The sequence below is a fragment of the Salmo trutta genome, chromosome 2 (genome assembly GCF_901001165.1).
Source record: "Salmo trutta chromosome 2, fSalTru1.1, whole genome shotgun sequence".
NCBI lineage: Eukaryota > Metazoa > Chordata > Actinopteri > Salmoniformes > Salmonidae > Salmo > Salmo trutta.
This window is the reverse complement of record NC_042958.1, coordinates 62,258,454-62,274,668: the sequence shown is the minus strand read 5'-3', so window position 1 is coordinate 62,274,668 and position 16,215 is coordinate 62,258,454.

The following is a 16,215-nucleotide window of genomic DNA, read 5'->3' as shown; positions in this document are numbered from 1 at the left end:
ATGCCTTTCTCCTTGAAAATTAAGTGAAATACATCTCACTATTGCTCGACAACAATATGCTTCTTACTTGCATTGTTGGAAGTGAGGCTCAATGCATTTTGGATTAATTAAGAATAGCCTAGATATTGAATGACTAAATTCCAAAACAGACTTAATGCATTTGAAATCATGCATTTCTTAAAGTGATTTGCACATGATACAATAACACAAATTCAAGACGTACAATTCCGTTGTGAATTAATTTATTCATTTTGCACCTGGATAACATGCAGGAGAGGGTCGTTTACAGTAAACTGTGATATGCAGCAGTCATGTGGAGCGTGAGTGTCAGAGATTGTGTGGTGGGGGAGGGAGCCGAGAATCCCACTATATCGCTCCCAGCAACTGCAGGCTCAGAGAGCCAGGGACAGCAAGAGGACAGCAAGGGAGTGACGCTGAGTGTGTGAGTCAGAGAGAGATTGTGCAGAGTCCCACCTCCTTCCTCCATCCCTCCATCCACCCCCTCTACATCCCCATTCTCCTCATAGGCAGGCAGGCCGTCAGAGCAACCCCTCCCCCCACCAAGCCCCTTCACCCGTGATGTCATTTCTACACCAGTATCACAGGCCTCTCTCTAGTTTACTTTTTCCTCGACTGGCATCATACTATAGGCCCATATGCTACCTGACATATTTGAGGTTCACAATTATCGTTATCTTGCAGAGAAATACATTATTTTGTGCTACAGATGCACACGAAGAGGATGCATCAAAAACATAAATGTTATAGTTGAATGGATATAATTTGTGCCCTGGTTTTCTTTCTCACGGGTGACTGAACAGCTATTGATCCAGGAATCTCATTACTGTGATGTTTGAGGAGGCAGCTAAAGGTAACCTCTCCTCCATTAAGGCAGGTTTATCACGATAGCATATCTGTGATGCATACTCAGCAACTCCCTGCCTGAACATTTTGTCATATGAACTCACGCTCGCATGTGTGTGTGTTGGTGAATGTCAGGATAGGTGGATCCATGTTCATCGATCAAGACATGGTCTCTGACGGTAGAGATTAATCAGAGAAAAGACAGTGACTTCCACTGTGCATCTGCTTCATGGATAGGGGGAACTCACAAAATAGGGAACCATGTGAAACATTCTCACAAGGGCATGATTCAAAGTGACTGTCCCCCCAGGCATATGTGTAGATCTGAGAAGATTGGATAGGTTCAAGCAGTATGGCAAGCCTATCAGAGGGCAAGGAGGAGCTATGACCATATTGTTTATCCATCCGATCTCTTCAGATCTGTAAAATTATGGTAGGTTTAGGGGCTAGGGATTGTTTCTGAGCAGGACCGATCTGTCATGATACACTCATAGGGTTTGTTGCAAAAACTATAATGGCACCGAAGGGGATGGCCGCCGTTTTACGGGCCCCTGACCAATTGCTATTTTGTATTTTTTTGCGCTGATCCCAACTTTCTTTCTACATAATGTTTTGTCCACTATTTCATATGACCAAAAAGAGCTTCTCGACATCAAAACAGCGATTACTAACCACGATTGGGGTGAGGACTTCTATTTCAACAAATCAAAGTTGAAGGACATAATGCTCATCCCAGACCAGGCCCAAATCCCTGTCACTTGGAGGAGGAGGAGGCAACGCTACAGAGGTCGGCGTGCGGGATATCTATCGAGACCGCTACGGCGAGTGGACAAGTCGCCATTACCTTCCGTTCTATTGGCAAATGTTCAATCATTTAAAAATAAAGTGGATGCGCTCCGTTCGAGACTATCCTATCAACGTGATCTGAAGAACTGTAATATCCTATGTTTCACAGAGTCGTGGCTGAACAAGGACATGGGAAATGTAAATCTAGCTGTTTTTTCTATACATCGGCAGGACAAACAGATGCGCCCGGTAAGCTGAGGGGAGGGGCGGTGTGACTCTTTATCAACAACAGTTGGTGCGCAATCTCTAATATTAAGGAAGTCTCGAGGTCCTGCTCGCCTTAGTTAGAATACCTCATAATAAGCTGTATACCACACGATTTACCAAGAGAGTTTTCATGTATCTTTTTCTTAGCTGTTTATTTACCACCACAAACCGATGCTGGCACTCAACTAGCTCTATAAGGCCGTAAGCAAACAAGAAAATGCTCACCCAGATGCGGTGCTCCTAGCGGACAAGGATTTTAATGCAGGGAAACTGAAATCCGTTTTACCTCATTTCTACCAGCATGTCTCCTGTACAACTAGAGGCGAAAAAACTCTAGATCACCTCTACTCTACACACAGAGACACATACAAAGCTTCTCTTATGGTCAGATTTGGCATCCTCAATCCTCTTAATACCTGTTTACAAGCAAATATTCAAACTGGAAGTACCAGAAATGCGCTCAATAAGGAAAGTGGTCCGATGAAACGAACGGTAATCTATAAGACTGTTTTGCAAGAACAGATTGGAATATGTTCCGGGATTCATCCGATGGCATTGAGGGGTTTACCACATCAGTCACCGGTTTCATTAATAAGTGCATCGATGACGTCGTCCCCACAGTGACCGTACCTACATATCCCAACCAGAAGCCATGGATTACAAGTAACCTCCGTGTAACCGATGTGAAATGTGAGTAAGACCTTTAAACAGGTTAATATTCACAAGGCTGCAGGGCCAGATGGATTACCAGGACGTGTACACAGAGCATGCGCTGACCAGCTAGCAAGTGTCTTCACTGACCCAGTCTGTAATACCCACATGTTTCAAGCAGACCACCATAGTCCCCATGCCCAAGAACACCACAGTAACCTGTCTAAATGACTATCGCCCCGTAGCACTCACATCTGTAGCCATGAAATGCTTTGAAAGGCTGGTCATGTCTCACATCAACACCATCATCCCAGACACCCTGGACCCACTCCAATTTGCATACTGCCCCAAACAGATCCACAGATGACGCAATCTCTATTGCACTCCACACTGCCCTTTCCCACCTGGACAAAACAAACACCTACGTGAGAATGCTATTCATTGACTACAGCTCAGCGTTAAACACCATAGTGCCCTCCAATCTTATCACTAAGCTAAGGATCCTGGGATTAAACACCTCCCTCTGCAATTGGATACTGGACTCTGGAGGGCCTACCCCAGGTGGTGAGGGTAGGCAACAACAACACATCCAAACACGGGGCCCCCTCAGGGGTGTGTGCTTAGCCCCCTCCTGCACTTCCTATTCACCCACAACTGCGTGGCCACATGACTCCAACACCATCATTAAGTTTGCTGATGACACGACGGTGGTCACCGACGACGATGACACAGCCTACACGGAGGGGGTAAGAGACTTGGAAGTGTGGTGCCAGGACAACAACTTCTCCCTCAACATCAGCAAGGTGGACTATGGAAAATGGAGGGCCGAGCACGCCCCTATTCACATCAACGGGGATGTAGTAAAGACAGAACTTCAAGTTCCTCTGTGTCCACATCACTAAGGACCAAACACAACACCACAGTCGTGAAGAGGGCACGACAACGCCTCTTGCCCCTCAGAAGGCTGAAAAGATTTGGCATGGGCCCTCAGATCCTCAAAAAGTTATACAGCTGCACCATTGAGAGCATCTTGACTGACTGCATCACCACCTTAGTATGGCACTTGCTCGGCATCCGACCGGAAGGCGCTACAGATGGCAGTGCGTACGGCCCAGTACATCACTGGGGCCGAGCTCCATGCCATCCAGGACCTCAATACCAGGTGGTGTAAGAGGAAGGCCCTAAAAATTGTCAAAGACTCCAGCCATCCAAGTCACAGTCTGTTCTCTCTGCTATGCGCACATAAAGTGGTACCAGAGTGCCAAGTCTGGGACCAAAAGGCTCTACCCCAAAGCCATAAGACTGCTGAACAGTTGATTAAATGGCTAGCCGGACTTTCTGCTTTTCACCCCCTACCAATCAATCAATCAATCAATCAATCAATCAATCAATCACCTAACCAAACCTACAAGTACATATTGCCTCAGTCAATCACCCCAACTACCTCGTTCCCCAGTACACTGACTCGGAACCAGTACTTCTTGTAAATAGCCTGTACTGTATATATCCTCGTTATAGTTATTTTTGTTGTGTTATTTTATTGTCTTACTATTTTCTTTTCATCTATTTGTTAATTTTCTGACTTTTTAACTGCATTGTTGGGAAAGGGCTCGTAAGTAAACACTTCACGGTAAAATCTACACTTGTTGTGTTCGGTCGTGTGACAAATAAAATTTGAATTCATTTTAAATGCCTTTTGATTGGGTAGATTAATTTGTACAGAGGATGTGCATATTTCTATTTTTGATACTATAACGCAAGAGGCAATTTCAGGACTGTAAACCTAATGTTAAGGAAGTAGCTGAGCTAAGCTTCTCAGGTTTAGCATCTGGCCCATAAATAATAATTATTTATTTATTTATTTAGCGCTGTGAAAAACAAAAAAATAGCGAATTCAGGGAGCTGGCAGTTCATGGGAGAAGGTCTTCCACACCTAGATGATAATGCAGTTCAATATAGGATATAGGAGTTCAATTGAGTGGTGGCGTCGATGGAACAGCCAGGAGGGAGAACATCAGTCAGACAGGCTTTTCATCAGGATCCTCTGTCTAGGAAGATCATAGCTACTCCTCCTCTGTAGGTAGGCTGGAACATCCAACACTGAAAGTGCAGCACCCACCTGGGTGATGCTTTGGCAGCTATAAGAGCCTAAGACCACCACACCTCATCAGTAATCAGTAACAGTGTCCTATGAGGCGAGTCTCTGTCATCCCCTCACACAGTCCACATCCTTACAGAAACAGGGGCAGGTGGAATTTAAACGGTGCTGTGTTGATCAGTTGTGAATGTTGGGTTAGTGTGAGAATGCAACCCAAAATATATCCCTCATACGATCCAATAATCCAACTGGGGGCAGTAAAAATCACTGACATTTCATTAAGAGATATTTAAGACGAAATGTCCCTTCGTTCAAATCTATTAGATTTAATCCTTTAAGGATGTGGTTTATTGTATTCACGCAACTGAGTGACAGTAGAATATTTGTATCTGCACAGTGCATTTGAGTACAGTCTAAGTATAGTACAGTGGCCTTACCTTTGTTTTTTCTATTTATTTATATTTAGCGGCACCATGTGGGCTAATCAAGGACTCTGGTTATGCCAAATATACCAGTTATCACAATTCATATTACTGATAAAACAAAACAGCAAAAGCACAGTTAGTGATGCAATTTATTATTGACAAAAGGCATCCATGGAAAACGGAAACACGCCAGTAACACTGTCTCTCCCTGTGAGCCGAAACAAATATCTGCCAGACCCCTTGGTTTGGATGTCAATCCCTCATCCACTCCTAGTCTAGGGGAGGGGGCTGGGCAGCAGCCATGGAGACAGACACAGTGTAGTGTTAAACACTTAAGCATCTTATCTATCTTACTGGTTGGTTAAGGCTGGAAAGCGTGAATTTCAGGATCCGCACCGACCAACACCCAAAGGAGGGGCTAAAAATAGGAGTGCATGTGCGATTAGTAGGGTAAGAATCCTGAATGAACAGCATGGCCTTGCCAAGAAGGGGAAGTCAATGCCACTTAGGGAAAGACTTACTTAAACTCTACCACATACTGTCTGTCTGTCTGTCTGTCTGTCTGTCTGTCTGTCTGTCTGTCTGTCTGTCTGTCTGTCTGTCTGTCTGTCTGTCTGTCTGTCTGTCTTTCCCCTCTGGATGTTTAAAAAGAACCGCACCCATTGAAAACAAATAGATTGTGATGCATTTTGAATTGTTTGAAGTGATTCTTTGTGTTAATCCGGAAAGCTTTTAAAATGTGATATTTTATGTTGTATTCTTCAGCAGTGGCCTCTTCTCTCTTTCTAAAAATATAAAACCTTGACAATTGTCAATACCCACTTGATTTTATATTTGTGAATCCATCTTAATAATATTTACATTTTGGATTAAGAACTAATTGTATCATAGGAATAGCCTAGACTCACAGGCTATTGAACAGTGAACATTGATGTAACTGTTCCATCTTACTCATTTTCACCACATGTAATTTTCCAGACATAAAGGGCATTGTCATGACAGTCCACACGAGACAGATTAAAAATAGAAAATAGATTTAACACACTGTCAGTGAGTCATATGATTAACTTCTAGCATCAGCTGATATTGCACCAATTAGGGCCAGAACAAAATGTACTGGGAGGAAATACATTGAACACCCTCCCCCCACATAGAATTAGCTAAAAATAATGTTTATGACTACAAATAACAATAACTCTAGCAACCCTGTGTTTATAAACGTGGATATTGGTTTTGCCTCTTCAGCATACTTTTGTGGCACAGACCACGGTGGAGGGGCTACGGGTTGAGCGTTCGCCGACCACCACAGACAAGCTCACTCTCCCTGACTGTTTCATTACACTACATTCACAGCCGGCTGCAGACAATGACCAGCTAGGGGGAAGTCAGATTTTCAACATTTTGATTCCATATTTATAATTATATAAAATATATGCAACAAATTTTCCACCAACAGCTTTCTGTGCCAATAAACCACACAACCAATAAACAAAGCATACCGACTTCGGGGACTTCAATATCATGGTTTGTGTTACCAACACAACAATAAATAGACTATGTCAATCTCGGCAAACAGAAAATACATCCCTCCCTACCTTGTAGACACCTGCTCGTCAAACATCTCATTCCAAAATGAGAATCGTCTACAATGCCATTGTATGCTGTAGCGTTAAGAATTCCCTTCACTGGATCTAAGGGGCCTATCCCAAACCATGAAAAACAGCCTCCTCCAACATATTTTACAGTTGGCACTATGCATTGGGGCAGGTAGCGTTCTCCTGGCATCCACCAAACCCAGAATCGTCCGTCGGACTGCCAGATGGTGAAGCATGATTCATCACTCCAGAGAATTTGTTTCCACTGTTCCAGAGTCCAATGGCGACAAGCTTTACACCACTCCAGCCAACGCCTGGCATTGCGCATGGGGATCTTAGGCTTGTGTGCGGCTGCTTGAACATGGAAACTAACAGTTCTTGTATTGATGTTGCTTCCAGAGGCAGTTTGGAACTCGGTAGTGAGGGCTGCAACAGGACAGATAATTTTTAATCGCAACATGCTTCAGCACTCAACGGTCCCGTTCTGTGATCTGGTGTGGCCTACCACTTTGCGGCTGAGCTGTTGTTGCTCCTAGACGTTTCCATGAACAATAACAGCACTTACAGTTGACCGGGGCAGCTCTAGCAGTGACTTTCAAAGTGGCACCGCATCCTATGACGATGCCACTTTGAAAGTCACCATACGGGCCATTCTACTGCCAATATTTGTCTATGGAAATTGCATAGTTGTGTGCTCGATTTTATACACCTGTCAGCAACGGGTGTGGCTGAAATAGCTGAATCCACAAAATAGAAGGGGTGTCCACGTATTTTTGCTCATGTAGTGTATTTCCATTGTGGTCCCTATTTTTTATATAGATACATATACCATTACATACATTTGAAGTCATAAGTTAACACACACTTAGGTTGGGGTCATTAAAACTCGTTTTTCAACCACTCCACAAATTTCTTGTTAACAAACTATAGTTTTGGCAAGTCAGTTAGGACATCTACCCTGTGGCTCAGTTGGTAGAGCATGGTGTTTGCAATGCCAGCATGGTGTGTGCAACGCCAGGGTTGTGGGTTCGATTCCCACGGGGGGGCCAGTACAAAAAAAAATATTTAAAAAATGCATGAAATGGATGCATTCACTACTGTAAGTTCCTCTGGATAAGAGCATCTGCTAAATAACTAAAATGTAAAAGTAAGTTTTCCAACAATTGTTAACAGACAGATTAATTCACATCACAATTCCAGTGGGTTAGAAGTTTACATACATGAAGCTTACCGTGCCTTTAAACAGCTTGGAAAAATCCAGAAAATGATGTCATGGCTTTAGAAGCTTCTGATAGGCTAATTGACGTCAATGTGGATGTATTTCAAGGCCTACCTTCAAACTCAGTGCCTCTTTGCTTGACATCATGGGAAAATCAAAAGAAATCAGCCAAGGCCTCAGAAAAATAATTGTAGACCTCCACAAGTCTGGTTCATCCTTGGGAGCAATTTACAAACGTCTGAATGTACCACATTCATCTGTACAAACAATAGTACCCAAGAATAAACACCATGGGATCACATAGCCCTCTCACCGCTCAGGAAGGAGACACGTTCTGTCTCGTAGAGATGAATGTACTTTGGTGCGAAAAGTGCAAATCAATCCCAGAACAACAGCAAAGGACCTTGTGAAGATGCTGGAGGAAACGGGTACAAAAGTATCTATATCCACAGTAAAACAAGTCCTATATCAACATAACCTGAAAGGCCGCTCAGCAAGGGAGAAGCCACTGCTCCAAAACCGCCATTAAAAAAGCCAGACTACGGTTTGCAACTGCACATGGGGACAAAGATCGTACTTTTTGGAGAAATGTCCTCTGGTCTGATGAAACAAAAATAGAACTGTTTGGCCATAATGACCATCGTTATGTTTGGAGGAAAAGGGGGAGGCTTGCAAGCCAAAGAATACCATCCCAATCGTGAAGCACAGGGGTGGCAGCATTATGTCATGGGGGTGCTTTGCTGCAGGAGGGACTAGTGCACTTCACAAAATAGATGAGGTAGGAAAATAATGTGGATATATTGAAGCAACATCTCACGACATCAGTCAGGAAGTTAAAGCTTGGTCGCAAATGGGTCTTCCAAATGGACAATGACCCCAAGCATACTTCCAAAGTTGTGGCAAAATGGCTTAAGGACAACAAAGTCAAGGTATTGGAGTGGCCATCACAAAGCCCTGACCTCAATCTCATAGAAAATGTGTGGGCAGAACTGAAAAAGCGTGTGCGAGCAAGGAGGCCTACAAACCTGACTCAGTTACACCAGCTCTGTCAGGAGGAATGGGCCAAAATTCACCCAACTTATTGTGGGAAGCTTATGGAAGGCTACCCGAAATGTTTGACCCAAGTTAAACAATTTGAAGGCAATGCTACCAAATGCTAATTGAGTGCATGTAAACTTCTGACCCACTGGGAATGTGATGAAAGAAATAAAAGCTGAACTAAATAATTCTCTCTACTATTATTCTGACATTTCGCATTCTTAAAATAAAGTGGTGATCTTAACTGACCTAAGACAGGGAATTTTTACTAGGATTAAATGTCAGGAATTGTGAAAAACTGAGTTTAAATGTTTTTGGCTAAGGTGTATGTAAACTTCCGACTTCAACTGTAGATACAGACACATTACAGAGATAGACAACAAAAAGCTCAACCTTCCGATGAGTATGAGGGGGGAGTTTAAGTACAATTCTTACATGCTAGTTTGGCTGGTACGTTATTCTTTAGATGTTTGGGGCTGCGGGTGAACCATGATGTGCATGCAAAATCAAAGTGACACTGGACTAGCGCTCTTGCCAGAGTCTTTAGTGTGTCTATAGCTATAGGGTTCTATCCAATTGGTAGAGATTTTCATGGGATTATTCTAAAATCTTCATAAAAACAATATGCCATTTCAGTTTCCATTAGGAAAATTTGTCGCCGGACAACATGATGGAAGACATTAATTTACCGGACATTTGAGAAATTTAACGGACATCCATATGGATTCAGATCCATCAATTAACAAGAGATGTTGGCCAAATGAGACACATTTTTGTGTCCTTAAAAACATCCTAAAACAAATTGCATGTCTTTTTTTGGCTACTTTTCTATAACAGTAATTGTCCACCTCATGGTTTAGCTGTTCGAGATTTGAGCACTAAATGTATCAGGGCATTGCATGCGAAAGGCCTATATGCTTAGGTGTCCACTGTCTGATATTAATATTTTAATATTTACAGTACCAGTCAAAAGTTTGGACACCCCTACTCATTTAAGGGTTTTTCTTAATTTAAAAAAAATTCTACATTGTAGAATAATAGTGAATACATCAAAACTATGAAATAACTTATATGGAATCATGAAGTAACCAAAAAAAAGAGTTAAACAAATCTAAATATTTTTTAAATTTTAGATTCTTCAAAGTAGTCACCCTTTGCCTTGATGACAGCTGACGGAATCCGATAAGTGGTTGAGTGGTTGAGGAGAATGTCAATTAGTTAGTAGGTGAACTGAGAAGTGTCCTTAGCTCCTTGATAGCCTTCTCCTGCATTCTCCTACCGAGGAAGTACAAGAGTACCTTACCAGAGAGGTAGAATCCAATCTCTGTCCTTTTCTCAATTGGTTTGCTCAATACCTGCTTCCTCTCTCCTCTGTCTTTTCTCGCCTCCTTTTGAAAAGGGTAAAAGGTAATCAAGGAGAGGCATTGGATCTTTAAAGCATACTCAACTTTCAAAATTTCACATACTTTAAAACTTTCTATTTTTACACCCAAAAGGCCTACTGTTTAGAACGCATGTATGGGTATTCAGTTCCAGACCAACTAGGTAAGGCACCTGTACAGTTGACCCTCCCTCACATGCTGCCTACCTCACCTGGGACAACTTTAGATATCCCTGTTTTTCTACAGTCAAAAGATTACAATAGCGACAAGGCTGTTGATAAACCATAGCAATTATACAGTACCACAGTATGAGTCATTATACCCATAAAACCTAGCGGTAAGGGAAATGGTTCTAATCGTTTTTCCGCAATTCATTTTTCCCATAGTTGATTTTAGAAATACTTAAAATAAGAGCTGTTTTTTCGTTCAGGCTTACCCTGGTGTGATGTTTTGATAACCGTGCAAATCTCTCTAGGACAAGATTGTTACAGCCTTATTCTAAAATGGATTAAATAAATGTTTTCCCTCATCAATCTACACACAATACCCCATAATGACAAAGCGAAAACAGTCGTTTTTTTGGGGCAAATTGATAAAAAATAAGAAACAGAAATACTTTATTTACATAAGTATTAAGACCCTTTGATATGAGACTCGAGTTTGATCTCAGGTGCATCCTGTTTCTATTGATCATCCTTGAGATGTTTCTACAACTTGATTGGGGTCCACCTGTGGTCAATTCAATTGACAGTTGACGGAAGTTGACGGAAACTTAAATCAGTTTTACCAAATTTCTTTCAGCATGTTAAATGTGCAACCACAGGAAAAAGAACTCTGGACCACCTTTACTCCACACACAGAGACGCATACAAAGCTCTCCCTCGCCCTCCATTTGGCAAATCTGACCATAATTCTATCTACCTGATTCCTGCTTACAAGCAAACATTAAAGCAGGAACACCAGTGACTAGATCAATAAAAAAGTGCTCAGATGAAGCAGATGCTAAGCTACAGGACTGTTTAGCTAGCACAGACTGGAATATGTTCCGGGATTCCTACGATGGCATTGAGGAGTACACCACATCAGTCATTGGCTTCATCAATAAGTGCATCGATGACGTCGTCCCAACAGTGACCGTACGTACATACCCTAACCAGAAGTCATGGATTACAGGCAGCATCCGCACTGAGCTAAAGGTTAGAGCTGCCGCTTTCAAGGAGCGGGACTCTAACCTGGAAGCTTATTAGAAATCCCACTATGCCCTCCGACTAACCATCAAACAGGCAAAGCATCAATACAGGACTAAGATTGAATTGGACTACACCGGCTCTGATGCTCGTCGCATGTGGCAGGGCTTGCAAACCATCACAAACTACAAAAGGGAAGCACAGCCGAGAGCTGCCCAGTGACACGAGCTAAACTACTTCTATGCTCGCTTCGACGCAAATAACACTGAAACATGCATGAGAGCACCAGCTGTTCCGAAAGACTGTGTGATCACGCTCTGCGCAGCCGATGTGAGTAAGACTTTTAAACAGGTCAACATTCACAAGGCCGCAGGACCAGACGGAATACCAGGACGTGTACTGAGAGCATGCACTGACCAACTGGAAAGTGTTTTTTCAACCTTCAACCTTTCCCTGTCCGAGTCTGTAATACCAAAATGTTTTGAGCAGACCACCATAGTCCCTGTGCCTAAGAACACTAAGGTAACCTGCCTAAATGACTACAGGCCCGTAGCACTCACGTCTGTAGCCATGAAGTGCTTTGAAAGGCTGGTCATGGTTCGCATCAACACCATCATCCCAGAAACCCTAGACCCACTCCAATTTGCATACCGCCCCAACAGATCCACAGATGATGCAATCTCTATTGCACTCCACACTGCCCTTTCCCAGCTGGACAAAAGGAACACCTATGTGAGAATGCTATTCATTGACTACAGCTCAGCGTTCAACACCATAGTGCCCTCAAAGCTCATCCATAAGCTAAGGACCCTGGGACTAAACACCTCCCTCTGCAACTGGATCCTGGACTTCCTGACAGGCCGCCCCCAGGTGTTAAGAGTAGGTAACAACACATCCGCCACGCTAATCCTCAACACAGGGGCCCCTCAGAGGTGCATGCTCATTCCCCTCCTGTACTCCCTGTTCACTCATGACTGCACGGCCAGGCACAACTCCAACACCATCATTACATTTGCCAGTGACACAACAGTGGTAGGCCTGATCACCGACAACGACGAGACAGCCTATAGGGAGGAGGTCAGAGACCTGGCCGTGTGGTGCCAGGACAACAACCTCTCTCTCAACGTGATCAAGACAAAGGAGATAATTGTGGACTACAGGAAAAAGAGGACCTAGCACACCCACATTCTCATCAACGGGGCTGTAGTGGAGCAGGTTGAGAGCTTCAAGTTCCTTGGTGTCCACATCACCAACAAACTAACATGGTCCAAGCACACCAAGACAGTTGTGCACAACAAAACCTATTCCCCCTCAGGAGACTGAAAAGATTTGGCATGGGTTCTCAGATCCTCAAAAGGTTCTACAGCTGTAACATCGAGAGCATCCTGGCTGGTTGCATCACTGCCTGGTATGGCAACTGCTCGGCCTCCGACCGCAAGGCACTACAGGGGCCAAGCTTTCTGCCATCCATGACCTCTATACCAGGTTGTGTCAGAGGAAGGCCATAAAAATTGTCAAAGACTCCAGCCACCCTAGTCATAGACTGTTCTCTCTGCTAGCGCACGGCAAGCGGTACAGGAATGCCAAGTCTAGGTCCAAGAGGCTTCTAAACAGCTTCTACCCCCAAGCCATAAGTCTCCTGAACATCTAGCCAAATGGCTTCCCAGACTATTTGCAGAGACCCCCCCCCCCCCCCCCGTCACCCACTCTTTACACCACTGCTACTCTCTGTTGTCATCTATGTATAGTCACTTAAATAATTCTACCTACATGCACATACTACCTCAATTAACCAGTGCCCCCTCGCATTGACTCTGTATCGGAACCCTCCTGTATATAGTCTTGCTATTGTTATTTTACCGCTGCTCTTTAATTACTTGTTACTTTTATCTCTTATTCTTATCCATATTTTTTTTAAATTGCATTGTTGGTTAGGGGCTCGTAGGTAAACATTTCACTGTAAGGTCTACACCTGTTGTATTCGGCACATGTGACTAATAACATTTGATTTGATTTGACAGTGCATGTCAGAGCAAAAACCAAGCTATGAAGTCGAAGGATTTGTCCGTAGAGCGCTGAGACAGGATTGTGTCGAGGCACAGATCTGGGGAAGGGTACCAAAAAATGTCTGCATCATTGAAGGTCCCCAAGAACTCAGTGGCATCCATCATTCTTAAATCAAAGAAGGTTGGAACCACCAAGACTCTTCCTAGAGCTGGCCGCCTGGCAAAACTGAGCAATAGGGGGAGAAGGGCCTTGGTTAGGGAGGTGACCAAAAACCTAATGGTCACTCTGACAGAGCTCCGGAGTTCCACTGTGGAGATGGGAGAACCTTCCAGAAGGACAACCATCTCTGCAGCACTCCACCAATCAGGCCTTTATGGTAGAGTGGCCAGACGGAAGCAACTCCTCAGTAAAAGGCACATGACAGCCCGCTTGGAGTTTGCCAAAAGGCACCTAAAGGACTCTCAGACCGCAAGTAACAAGATTCTCTGGTCTGATGAAACCAAGAATGAACACTTTGGCCTGAATGCCAAGCGTCACGTCTGGAGGAAATCTGTCACCAACCCTACGGTGAAGCATTGTGGTGGTAGCATCATGCTGTGGGGATATTTTTCAGCAAGAGGGACTAAGAGACTAGTCAGGATCGAGGGAAAGATGAACGGAGCAAAGTATAGAGAGATCCTTGATGACAACCTGCTCCAGAGCGCTCAGGACCTCAGACTGGGGGGCGAAGGTTCACCTTACAACGGGACAACGACCCTAAGCACACAGCCAAGACCTTGCAGGAGTGGCTTTGGGAGAAAACTCTGAATGTCCTTGAATGACCCAGCCAGAGCCCGGACTTGAACCTGATCGAACATCTTTGGAGAGACCTGAATATAGCTGTGCAGCGACGCTCCCATCCAACCTGACAGAGCTTGAGAGGATCTGCAGAGAATAATGGGAGGAACTCACCAAATACAGGTGTGCCAAGCTTGTAGCGTAATACCCAAGAAGACTCTAGGCTGTAATCGCTGCCAAAGGTGCTTCAACAAAGTACTGAATAAAGGGTCTGAATACTTATGTAAATGTGATATCAGTTTTTTATTTAAATAATTTAGCAAAAATGTCTAAAAAAATGTTTTTGCTTTGTCATTATGAGGTATTGTGTGTAGATTGACAAGGGGAAAAAACAATTTAATACATTTTAGAATAAGGCTGTAACATAACAAAATGTGGAAAAAGTCAAGCCGTCTGAATACTTTCCGAATGCACTGTATGTCATCCAGTTCACAACGGCGTTTTGTAAGCTCGGTTTTTTCATCTACTTTTTAATCAAGTTTATTGCTCAGCCTGTTAATATCAACAATAATATCCATCTGTTTGGAGAATCTGTTTCGAGCTAGCATTTTACAAGTGATGGCAAGACAAAACAATTGGAATTTAATCATTACCCATTTGCTAGTAGCAGAAAGTGCAGAATTGAGACCGATCTCACTGATAAGATCTTTAGACTCTAAACAGAAATACTAATTCTTTGAAAGAAAATAGTTACATTTCCAGTATGGTTTAAAAAAGCTTTTATCATTATCCCCAAAAAAAGAAGGATGGAACAGTGATCTGTCAGTGGAGCTGAGGAAATACCACATTTACTGACAAGATTCAGAAGATTGGAAGATACCAAGCAATAATCAATTCTAGATTTGAATTGTCTGTCACTAGTTGTAGAGTTAAACCAATACAAATGTTTTAAGGTTTTATTCTGAGATTGCCAAATATCATAAAGTTTAAAGTTAGAGCAGAAAGTATTAAGTTGAAACAATAGGCTGATGCCTAGTTGGATACTTATCCACCCAGTCATCATGAGCAACATCATAATGACCACCAACAATAATGTTTTCTGTTGAACATTTGTTTTTCAACTCAGTTAAGACTTTGCTAAAATATGTAAGAAGAAGACTGTTTCTTGACTGTATGTTATAACCATTAATATTTAGAGGGGCTAATGGTTGCCTGGCTAACCAGACTGCTTGCTCCGGCTAAACGCTACGCAAGGGGCGCATTCGAGAAGATCACTTTTGTCAAGATGTTGACCAACGTTGGTCACCGCCTTTCAAATTGTGTTGCATTATGGGTATAAAAATGATCCAACTTGTGACTACATAACTGCATGACCTTTACAACAACCCTCTGATCAAAGGTCAGAAACTTTCGACTGCAGTCGACTGAAAATGTCTGCTGTTGCTCTTCACCAACTGCAACTTGAAGTCAAAGCATTGTGGAAGACAACCTTCTGTTTTTTTGTGGAGTTTTTTTGGGCTCCCGAGTGGTGCAGCAGTCTAAGGCACTGCATCTCAGTGCTAGAGGCGTCACTACAGACCCTGGTTCGATTCCAGGCTGTATCACAACCGTCCGTGATTGGGAGTCCCATAGGGTGGCGCACAATTGGCCCAGCGTCGTCCGGGTTAGGGTTTGGCCAGGGTAGGCCATCATTGGAGATAAGAATTTGTTCTTAACTGACTTGCCTAGTTAAATAAAGCTTAAATAAATAAATACAAATAAATACATTTAAAAAAAGACGCTACATGCTCATAAATGGTTGATGTCGCCACCTATCATTGGTTATTATCAATGTATGTTTACTGTTTTGGGTGGACGACTAACTACATCTTTATCCTTACAATCTGATTACATAGACCTACATGTGACCCACATTTCTA